Source organism: Nesoenas mayeri, assembly GCF_963082525.1.
Source record: "Nesoenas mayeri genome assembly, chromosome: 2".
NCBI lineage: Eukaryota > Metazoa > Chordata > Aves > Columbiformes > Columbidae > Nesoenas > Nesoenas mayeri.
The window spans coordinates 110,456,790-110,468,574 of NC_137543.1; the positions used below are offsets into that span (position 1 = coordinate 110,456,790).

The window sequence follows — 11,785 nt, forward strand, 5'->3', positions numbered from 1 at the left end:
AACAACATAGCAACACAGTACAATTGTGAAGACACTTACTGATGGTTTAATGTTTATTTTTCAGTAGCTATTATACTTGGCTTGGTGCCTAGCTAAGTTAACAGAAATAAAGCTGGAAGATTGTAAGCCACTTCAGAAGCCCTGTGGTAGGCTTTTGCAAAGCAGTATATATCGAGTTTGAGTTCTAATATTCTAATGAGAAGACCCCCAAAAAGATCACCAAACATTTTATTTGTTGTTACTAAAGATTTCTGTGCTGGTTTTCAAAGGAAATATTTTTCAGGGAGTCCTCTGTCTTGTAGCCTTCTTTTCTGCTTTAGGTTGTTTTATTAATCATTTTCCTTTCCTGATGGATTTATTTCATATGAGGATTGCAGGATTTTTTGTTTGCTTTCGTTTTGCTGTTTAAAATGATGAGGTTTTGAAATTTCACCAAATAAATCAATATGACTTATTAAAATGGTGTAAAGACCCAGTGTCTTTCTTGTGCTCATTCATGGTACTTTCTGTGGGTGTTGTTAGATTGGTAGGAAGACTGTAAGTAGCTGGTGTTGACCTGAAAATGTTTCCCAGTAAGCATATGGTCTTCATTACTTCTGTTTTTAAAATTCTATGATAACATAAAACACTTTGTCTGTAGCGAACAAAGACAAAGAAAATAGTTTTCAGTATAGAAGACACAAACTATTGAAAAATAGCCCATATTTTGTCATTTTTAGAAACCAAGATGGTGGCAGTATCTGGCACTTTTCCATGTACTTGAACATTAAAAGCATTCTGTATCCTGGTGTTTATGTCAGAGTTGGCTGAAACCCACTGACCTGCAAGTTGTCTTGTAGAGAGAACTTTGTCATTGGAAGCTGTAGATGTCACTGCAAAGTAAGGATGTAGTGACAGTAGGTCTGTGGATAACAGCCTTCCTGTAAGTAAAAGTTATACTAAAGAGAAGAATTGTCCATGTAATACATGGAACAAGAAATAACTTAAAATTTCAGCAAAAAATATTCCAATTAAACATTAAGAGAAGCTTTCTAATGGACAAGATTACTTTCTTGTCCAGGATTAGAGTCCTTGTGGTCTTGCAAAGTCAGGGGTAGTGGGTACTATTGTGATCATGTCTTGCAGTGAACCCTGACCATCTTTTCAACAGGAGAGTGAGAAGCCAAATTTTGTTCTCTCTTATAAGAGAGTACATCTTTCAGAATAACTTTATGAAACTGCAACTAAAGGTGCTTACTCATATACAACTACATTCTTTGTACAAAAGAAAGGGCGTCACATATCATATACTTGCTCAGGGTTTGTAATATATGATCGTTTTTCAGTTTCTTTTATTTCTGTCAAATTAAAGTCATGATCTTAAGATATGTGGGAGTGAATTTGGTAATGAATCGTAACTTCTTTTAATATTCAAACTGAAAAACCTGAGTGTAGTGAAATACATAGTCTAGAAGTAAAGACACCATGTCCTCTGCTATAAATTGCTCTAATTAACTTTATTACAGTTCTGAAAACCTTCAGAAAGTGATGTTCCAAGATGTTTGAGTACTTTGTCCAATTAAAAAGTTGTTCAAATTGAACAACTGGTATCTTCTTGTATTTTGTATTATATTTATTTTTAGGTGTTTCTCATCAGTGAGATGTGAGTCAATTTGATTAGAGGTAGGAAAATCTTTATAGAGGGGAAAAAACCCCAAGTATGTGAAATATTAGTTGTCCACTACAGACTTTTTTTTTTTTTGTGAAGGCAATGATTTTTTTCACATATGACCCTTTCTAAGGAGCCAATTGGTAAAATCTGTTAGTAGAAAAATATTCAAGTTAGGCAATACATTGAATGAATCAGTTATTAGATTCAGCTGTTTGAGGTAACCAGATGCATTTACTTTTTACCACTCCACATATTAAATTCCTGTAAATGATCAGCAGCCGTAATATTTGACTATGCATTATATAATCAGACAATCTGTTAATGTTAAGAATGTTCAAGCTTACTTTCGTGTGTATTTCCAAGAAAAGGCTCTTTCAACTCATTTTTATATTTACTTAGTCTATAATGTACTGGTAAGTTACTTCACCTTCTTACTTTCATCTGATCTGCAAGAGCAGTTCATTTAAACCTCAACCTGGGATTTACACCTTTGTTAGGTTGCATACAAAATTAATGTTATATCAGGACTGCAAACAAAATTCATATTACAGTTCATTATTTCAGAAATAAGAAGTAGGTGTGTGCTCATTCTTTGAGCTGAGTAAGGGTCGAGCTGTTTACATATTTTGTGTGCATAAACCAAAGAGAACTGCAATCAGGCTCGAAAAATGTCAGTGAAGTTACTGGGTTGAAAGGACAGCCTGTAATTTTACAATGTGTCGTATTCTATATAACTTAATCCTCTTTGGAAATTAAACTTTATAAATTTAGTTTAAAATGTTTTGAGGAAATGTTTGGAAAGTTTAGAATCGAATCAGTATTGATTTGGGGTTTGTTTGACACTCTTTTCCAGCTTCAGCTGCCCCTTGAGAGACTACGTGTTCGATCTTAGAGGGAGAATTCAGGGTTGTAGTACAACGTACTCGTGTGTGCGCACACCTGTGTGGGTGCAACCTCCTGGTGCAGCTGAGTGCTGCTTAGTCAAGGTCAGTGTCTTCACTGGACTTTGCTGCATGAATTTGTCTATTAACAAAACTATTTACAGCTTCAGCAAATGAAGGTCTCTTCAGGTAATATCCACTTTAGAATGAATGTTACCTGATTCAGATGAGAAATAATTATGTAATTAGGTAGTCACTTAAAATTTCTGTCATACAGTCATAGGATAATCGTGTCCTTATCAGAGGCTACTGTGTGTCTGTGGCCTCAGAGCTGAGACTTCTCTGAGTCTGTCTCGATGATGTACTGCTTGGCCATAGCATTATAAATAGTAATAGAAAATACACCTTGTAGGTGGTACTTAGTACACATTCTTACACATTTTTTCTTACCCATTTTTTCACTAGAGAGATAGCAAGATTGTTAGCCCCTGTTGAGCTGAAGCCTGGTATCTTTCTGCAGATTCCTGGCTGATTCCCAGCATTAGCCAGGTGTTTCTCACAAACATTTACTCCACTGCTTTAGTAGTAATAGCACAGCATAGGTGGGTGGAGGAGTTCTAGCAAAGTAGGTGAGGACATGCAGAGGCTAGTACAGGCAGCTCACCTAAATATTTAGCTGGTTTCTGCAAGTTTTGCAACTTGGATGGATTTTGGGGGAATGCCACTGCTACACTGTTAGCAGTAATTGTCTTTGCTATTTTAAAATTAGCTTTTACAATATAGCTATTTGGAGTCATAAGATCAGCTATATCTGTACCAAACAGGGTAAAAGGAGTGAGTTCTTAACTTTAAGAGTTTGTAGCTAGGAATATTTGCATAAATGCAAAACAGTGCTGTGGAATCTGGGTGTATCTGAGGATCCTTACTGGGTGGGGAAAAAAGCCTGAGTACTTAATCTGAGTGTCATCTAAAAATTTAAGCTTTTAATTGAAATTTTGTTTTCAGAAAGTGGTCACCATGTGACATTTGATTTGAGATTATGTAGAAGCATGCCTTCACTTAGACTGGGAAGCTGCTCCTGCCTTGAAATTCAGAGGGTGACAATTTAGACTTCAGGTGGCTTAGCAAAAGACAGTGATAGTAGCATCTCATAGGTAATTACAGTTTAGATTATGGAAGGAAGAATTTATATTTGGCATGTTGAAAAGCTAGAAAATATGGCCCAGAATTTTGCAGGCCTGATTAAAAGCCTGTCGAAACCCAGGTTTGTGTGGTTTGAAATAGTCTGTTGCTGTATCCCAGAAGTGTGGTGGTTGTTTTCAGAGGAGTCGTTTGAGGCTAGGTACCCAGGCCTGGGAGCTGGACAACTGGCAGAGGCTGTCGTCTGTCCATTTTTAGTCTTTCACTAGGTAAATCCTAGCAGAAAGTTTTGCATTTGATTTAATAATGTTGTCGTACCTGTTCCTTCTAATTTACAACACCTGTTTTTATTTAAAGTACAGGATTAGAGTGTCTAAATTAGCATGTGTAGAAGAAAAGAAGTAATTGATATATTGTACACATTCACAATCATCAAATGGGAAATGAAATGATTAATCAGATTTTATGCTTGCTGACTAAAGCTTTTAAAAAAACCCCTTATTATTTATTTATTTTTAAAACCACTTTAATATCTCTTGACAGTTTGCTCTGACTTCACCTTTTTTGTATCGGTTCTGATCTCTGCAAACTTGCCTAACCAGGAAGTCGTACTTCCTTTCCTTCTGACCGACACATGGCAAGCATTTTCCATAAGTTGTTACTCATTTTGCTAACTTATTTGGCAGCTCTGACATTGCGAAGTTTCATATAATGCGTCTGTTAGATTTTGGCTTTTCTCATCACAGAGAATTGCTTGTGTTCTTCTGCTTGTTTCATTAATCTTTATTAAGTAAAGATGTAAGCTGTCTTTAATTGAATGTTTTGGCAATAGAACAAGTCAAAAGGTGTTTCTCATTAATTTGTTATTCAGCAGGGATAGCCATCTATCTGGATTGAATTTGTGACAGTGCTTAGTCCCTATTTGTAGCAATGCCTATGTTGAACATATTTTTCTCTGTTTTGCTCAGAATATCCTATACAGGCTGACTTTGTAATGTCATTTGTCATGTGGGAATTGAGCTACAGGGAACTCGTCTGTGTTGACAGCATGTCTCCGTGTTGGTTTTTCCTCTCCTTTTAGTACAATGTGTTTTATATTTGGTCTTATAAAGTTTTATCATGCTATCAAATCTTGAAGAAGTGCAGAAATGATGGCTTTTGGTTTTCTCTAGCATGTGATACAAATATTTTGGACAAAGGTCATAATGAGAAATGCTGACCCTTCTTTTAATGACACAGAAAATCATATTCAGACTTTTCTGTAGCAGTTACTTACAGGGCCATCATTAGCTTGAAAAAAAAACTGTACTGAAAAAAATAAGTAGCAATTTCAGGTGTTGCATGAGTTCTTTTGTCTCCCATTTCCTGTGCTTTTAGTAACTTTTAAAAGATTCACTCATTTCTCTGTTGTTTTGGGGAGGGTGCAAGTCGTGTTTGTGACCTGCTATCCTGGAGAAAGTGTTTAATTTCATCAAATACATTTCAGATGCACAACCTGAGAAATGAAGAAGCATTTTTGTTAAACTTTTTAAAAATCCTAAATGAATCTAAGGTAACCTACATTAAAAATACTGGTTTTAGAGTGATTGTGCTCTAAGTGATGATATTGCAACAGTGGTGTCTGTTTATCCCAGATGCTGTCAAGCAGCTCCTGGCTGAAATGAATTGTTTTTATACACATGTTAGGAATCCTGTCATCATATCATCAGTAACTCCTAAGCAAGCAAATGGGGTGTCCAAATGTGTGTTTAGTACATGTCTTGGAATAGCACAGGATCTACAAACACATGGAACTTTGTCTGGGACAAAGTTGTTTATTTGGTTTGCCTGCTTGCTTAAAATTTATGAAGAATGTCTGCCATAAGTGTAGCTAAAAATCCAACTGTCATCTGGCAAAAATGAAATAAAGCTATGTTGTAGCTGACATGGTATTATAAAGTCAAACCTGGAAAGACACGTTAGTCTGTTTTTCTAACGGAGTTCTTTTTGGAAACAGTTTTTGCCAGCATTTTGAAATTTAGCGTGACATTTTTGAGCATCTGGCATTTGGCAGCTTCACTAATAACACTTTCGTTCAGTCTAACAGCTTTTACTGTTATTACATTTTCCTAATCTTCAGCCTGACCTTTCTCACTTCATAATATTTATTTCTGTCTCTCAGAACAGAATCATTTAGAGTGGATTCCGAAGCAAAGTATGTCTCTCTTATGTGATAAATATATTGACCATTTTGAAGTAGATAAACTAGCAGTAGTTTGTTATGACATGTTATTTTTTTCCAAACTTTTGTCCCATATGATGCCTGCAAATATTATCGTTTTTCCTGTGCTCTGTTCCAGAGCTTGAGTGCCATCACATGACACTTGTACACTAAGCACAGAAATCATTCGCTTTCTTGTGTCAGAGGTGACTTCTGTGTTTCAGGGTAATTGGATCCCCTTTCATCAGAGCAAGAATGTCACACCAAGCTTAGAGAAGTAGCTAAGATTTATTTCCCATTGGAGAGTGTCTTTATTTTGCTAGGTCTCTCTGTTCCAACCCGAAAAATCTGGGGACAATAAATACTTTCAGTCCTTGCCTTTGTCAGGAATTGTGATGTCTTAATTATGATGTAATTTAATCAGATAATAGCAACAGTCTCACTCTTAGTTTTAATTAGAATGGACTTATATTGCCAATATTTACGGGAAACTTACTTATTTCAATTCAGTTTACCAAATAAATCTTCAATCAGTTGCAATTAGTGTCTTGCATAAAGTTACTTCTTCTGTAATGCCCCCAGCCAGTGCTGAAGGTCTTAGTGCTCTTATAATTTACTGTTTGTCTTGACATGGTTATCTTTGTTTTGCTAGATAAATATTTTTTTAGGCATCTTAAGACTTCTCTTGTTGCCATCAAACAAGTTGAGGCTTTTCTTTAGAACAGCTGTGAGCTGCATTATTCTGTATTAGCTGCCTTATTTTATGAAACTTTAATTGTCCTTTTCCCCAAAATATGGAAAAAAACAGATACAGGAACAAAGATGGTGGAGATCTTAAGAACACTCTTTTGAAATTTTCAGCTGCAAATTTAACCACTTGGAAAGTTCTGAGAAACAGGAGATGCTAAATACAGCCAGTAAGGTCACTTTCTCCATTCTTCTCTGAGGTAAGGATACAGAATTGCTGGTGGAAAGCTGTGGTATTCACTCTGCAAATGCCTGTCCTAAAGGCCCATGTTTCCCTTAAGCTGACCCAAGGTAGCCAGTGCAACTTGTTCTTTCATACTTGTCTCATACCCAGTTCATTTTTCTTGCTCACAAAAAGGTAAAGATGATAAAGGTACTCATGTACAAGATGGACTTGGCTACAGGGTCAGGACAGGAACAGGAAGATTTTGGTGTGAAGTGACAATGCTGAATAAGCAAATAGTCCTCTAGTAGACAGCTGGAGTTTGTGTTTCTAGTGGTTTTAAATGCTTGCTGTGCAGATTAAATAATGCTTTGACAATGACAATTTTTAGAAGGTGCTTAGAGATCTGGCTGGAGGTTATTGTGGCTTGTGACTAGTTTGATTGTGAAATTGGTGTACATTTTGTTCTAAAGAAAAAGAGCAAACCAGCTCATATTGTAGCAGTTTTGAGATTTAGGTATGTGAGGATGTGGCAGGTATCAGAATAAATTGGGCCTTCCAAGTGCAAGGTGTAGTGTAGGGATTTAGTGGGGGTGCAACTTTCTTCTGTTTTTTTTTTTTTTTTTTCCCAGATTACATTTTATACAGATCTAAAGTCTTCCATGAAATTAGGCATCTATGTAGCTCCCCCTCCAACTGAAATGATTTAGAAGATTCTCAGTTTTATTAAATTAAGTTTTAAAATCTTTCGTCTCCCCTCTGAAAGATATTCCCTGAAATAAAAATGTATTAACTGGATTTAAGAGACTGAGATAAATTCTTCAGTGGTAGAAAGAGACTACTTAAATACCTAGTGTAGTGTAAGGAAGACAACTCCATGAGAAGGTAGTCAGAGGAAGAGTGTAATCAGTTGTTTTGTCTTCAGACATCATAGCTGTGAAGTCTATTCTTTCTGTATTCAACAAGGATTATCTTTTTACCTTAAAATATCTTCTGTAGTATCTAAACTTGATAAGCCACTAACTACATTATACTAAATAGTAGCCTATCATAGATAGAGTCATAGAATAGTTTGTGTTGGAAGTGACTTTCAAAGGTCACTTAGTCCAACCCCCCTGCAATAAGTGCAAGTCTTATGAGGAGCAGTTGAGCAAGCTGAGGCTGTTTAGCCTAGAGAAAAGGAGGCTGAGGGGAGACCTTATCGCTGTCTACAACTACCTGACAGGAGGTTGTAGCATGGAGGGTTTTGGTCTCTTGTCCCAAGTACCAAGTGATAGGACAAGAGGAAATGGCCTCAAGTTGTGCCAGGGAAGGTTCAGATTGGATATAAGGAAAAAATTCTTCACGGAAAGGGTTGTCAGGCATTGGAACAGGCTGCCCAGGGAAGTGGTGGAGTTGCTGTCCCTGGAGGTGTTTAAAAGGCATTTAGGCAAGGTTCTTAGGGATGTGATTTAGTGCTAGAGTCAGGTTATCATTGGACTTGATGATCTTGAGGGTCTCTTCCAACTGAAATGATTCTATGTTTCTGTCTTCAACTAGATCAGGTTGCTCAGAGCCCTGTCCAGCCTGGCCTTGGATGCCTCCAAGGATGAGACATCTACCACCTTCCTGGACAATCTGTTCCAGTATTTTACCACCCTCTTTGTAATAAAAATGTCTTCCTCATGTCTAGCCTGAATCTCCCCTCTTTTAGTTTAGAATCAGTTACCCCTTGTCCTGTTGTAACATGCCCTTCTAAAAAGTCTGTCCCCATCTTTCTTACAGGCCCCTTTAAGTGCTGAAAGGCCACAATAAGGTCTCCCCAGAGCCTTCTCCAGGTTTAACAACCCCAACTCTCTCAGCCTGTCCTCACAGCAGAGCTGTTCCAGCCCTCTGATCATTTTTGTGGTCTCCTCTGACCCCTCTCCAACAGGTCCATGTCTTTCCTGTACTGAGGGCTCCAGAACTGGACACAGGATTCTAGGTGGGGTCTCACCAGAGCAGAGCAGAGGGGCAGAATCACCTCCCTTGACCTGCTGGCCACTCTTCTTTTGATGCAGCCCAAGATACGATTTGTCTTCTGGGCTGCAAGTGCACATTGTCAGCTCATGTCTAATCTTTCATCCAACAGGACCCTTTTCTGCAGGGCTGCTCTCCATCCCTGCATCCCCCAGCCTGTATTGATACTGGGGTTTGCCCTGATCCAGGTGCAGGACCTTGCACTTGGCCTTGTTGAACCTCATGAGGTTCGCATGGGCCCACTACTCCAGCTTGTCCAGGTCCCTCTGGATGGCATCCCATCCCTCAGGTGTGTCAGCTGCTCCACTCAGCTTGGTGTCATGCACAAACTTGCTGCGAGTGCACTTGATCCCACTGTCTGTGTCACTGATGAAGATATTAAACTGTACTGCTCCCAGTATGAACCCCTGAGGGACCCCTCTTGTCACTGGTGTCATCCAGACATTGAGCCATTGACCATTCCTCTCTGGATGCAACCATTCCAGCCAGTTCCTCCTCCACGAAACAGCCCACCCATCAAATCTGTATCTCTATATTTAGGGTTAAGCATATATGATTGCAAATCTACACTTTTACATGCTGAATTCAAATGAGAGGGAACACAGGGTATTTGGACAAATAAAGTTTGGGTGGCATTTTTATATCTTTAAGAAGTTGTTTTACATATTTTTATATATAGCTATACACACATATATAAGCATATGTGTATAAGTATACACATGTGTATATATTAGTTATAGTGAGATCTGTGTACCAGGCTGAAAATTTTCTGAATATGATTTTTTGATTTCCCTCAAACTTTTTGTATTTGTGTTCGTAGTTATTTCTAAAACATCTGCACTGGGTTGCTCCATTGACCTGTGTAGTTTGCTAGAATAATAATGTTCAGCCTTTGATTTTTATCTGAATAGTGAGATCTTTCATTTGTAGTAATATCAAATTGTGACTTAACTCTTACAGTTAGATGGCTACCTCTTCTTCCAGGCATTTTATATGTCTGTCATTCTTGGGGCAAACAATTTGTGGTGCTTTTGTCCCCACACTAGCTTTGTCAATTCAGTTTTCAGATCAAAAGCAGAATAATGTTTTTGGTTTTGTTTTTTTTTTTTTTCTTTTTAATCTGTTGTAGCCTGTGAAAACTAATTAAATACTCCTTAGAACCTATAATTTTAACCAGAAAACCATTAAATAATAACTATTATTCTGAAACCAGGCTGTTGTAATGTGTAAAAAAGACTTAAAAAAATGTATTTCTAAAATACCACTAGAAAAATGCATGACTTTTTTTTCTCATCACATTTTTTGAATACAGTGTATGAAGAATCAGTGTTTGTCCTTACCAGAAGACAATTGCAAAGCATTTTATAGTTGTTGTATTTACATACTAAATGCTTAATTTTCAGATGTTTTCTGTTTATGAAAACATTTTTGTGAGTAAATGTGTTGAGATGTCTTTTCTTTGTTAATAATTGAGGCCAGTACATAATTTCTTACTTACTTCAATGTGCTTTTCACTATTCAATAAAGATGTTTTGAGTTGTTCTTTTTCTTTTTTTTATTGAGCAAGATTTTGTTTTTGAAGTGGCCCCACACATTTGAATTGTTTTAATGCTATAGTTCGTTCCAATGAGAAAATTGTATATGCCAAGAGGCCTCCAAAGCATTCTTGGGTGCATCCACAATATTTTATTTGCTATTCCCGTTATTTTTGAAAAAGAAAACGCTGTTTTCTATAAACTGAAGTGTGTAAATATGAAAGGAATGGTCACCAGTTGCTCTTTAGGGTTTCACAGTCAGCTGTTGTCAGAGACATGATTTGGAATAAAGCTGGGCTCTCTCTTCTGAGTAGTGAAGTCAATAAGATACAGATTTGACCATAAGAAAAGTGATGAAACTTCAAAAATGTTGTTTGAGTCTACATTGATAAAGTCAGTGTGCTGGCTGTGCATGATCTTCTCTGTGACACTGAGTAGAGAAGTTTAGTTTCTCCTCAGCTTTGCGTGATGTGGGTCTGGTGTCTGGAGGAGAAAATCAGGTAATTAAGGCAGTTTGTGATATAATCAGTATGGCTGGGGGTTATTGTTTTACTTGGTATGATTTACTAAATATTAATTGGAGTGACAAAAGTGCTATAACTCCAGTTTGAAGTGATCATTATTCTCTTGTACTGTACAGTAGAGGTCATTTATGAATTTTTTACTTAACATCATTGATCCAAGTGGAGGAACTGAGGAAGATTACCCCAGTGAGGAATGATTTTTAATAGTGTGCTGCAATCAACAAAGCCAATGTTTAGACTGTCACGTCTACCAGACTGTCTGTATATAGAGAAGATTATTCTGGGAAAACAATTAAAATGAATTAGGAGATTCAGGAAGTTTTATCTTGTTGTATACGTGTTTGTTTTTTTCAATACTGTCCTCACAGCTGAGAGTAATACAGAAACATTGCCTTAAAAGTACCAACCAAACTAGGAATCTTGTCTGTGACAAATTTCTCTTGACTGTTTGCTCCTGTAATCAGAGGGTTTCTCCTAGAGATATCTGAAAAGGGAAAGGAAGCATGAGAAGAGCTTTTTAATTTTCTCCTTCTTTGAGGAGGAGGATGAGAGGGTGTTAAATCTGATTCTTAAGTGCTCTGACAGTTTCTATTAGGTCTAATAATAGCAATCAAACATGTTGCTCCTTCCCTATTGACTTGTCCTCTCTGTGTTAGTGGTCACTGGTTCCATAACAAAGAACCAGACTTGGCTGTCTGGCCACTTAAAGTCATTATATTTTATAGGCCCAGTACATGAACTGCCTCCAACTTCAGCCCTAAATTATCAGGTTATACTGTGACTGACAAGCAGTAATCGCTGGTAGGGGAATAGGATTGATATTTGAGTTTGTAACCTCTTAATTTGATCCTGCAAGACACTCTTAACTAGAAGATTTTGTGATTATTGTTGGGAGAGAATGAGGAAATAAAGCAGGGAAAAGCAAGAGAGCATTCTTCTGGCTACA

At 37.2% G+C, this 11,785-nt stretch overlaps 1 protein-coding gene across 1 annotated transcript in view; it reads left to right on the forward strand.

Annotated features, from left to right (window-relative positions):
• The window catches only part of SUGCT (succinyl-CoA:glutarate-CoA transferase), a gene marked incomplete at both ends in the record, with an annotated part of 360,317 nt that overhangs the window by 28,721 nt on the left and 319,811 nt on the right, over window positions 1-11,785 (forward strand). The window lies entirely within an intron of this gene.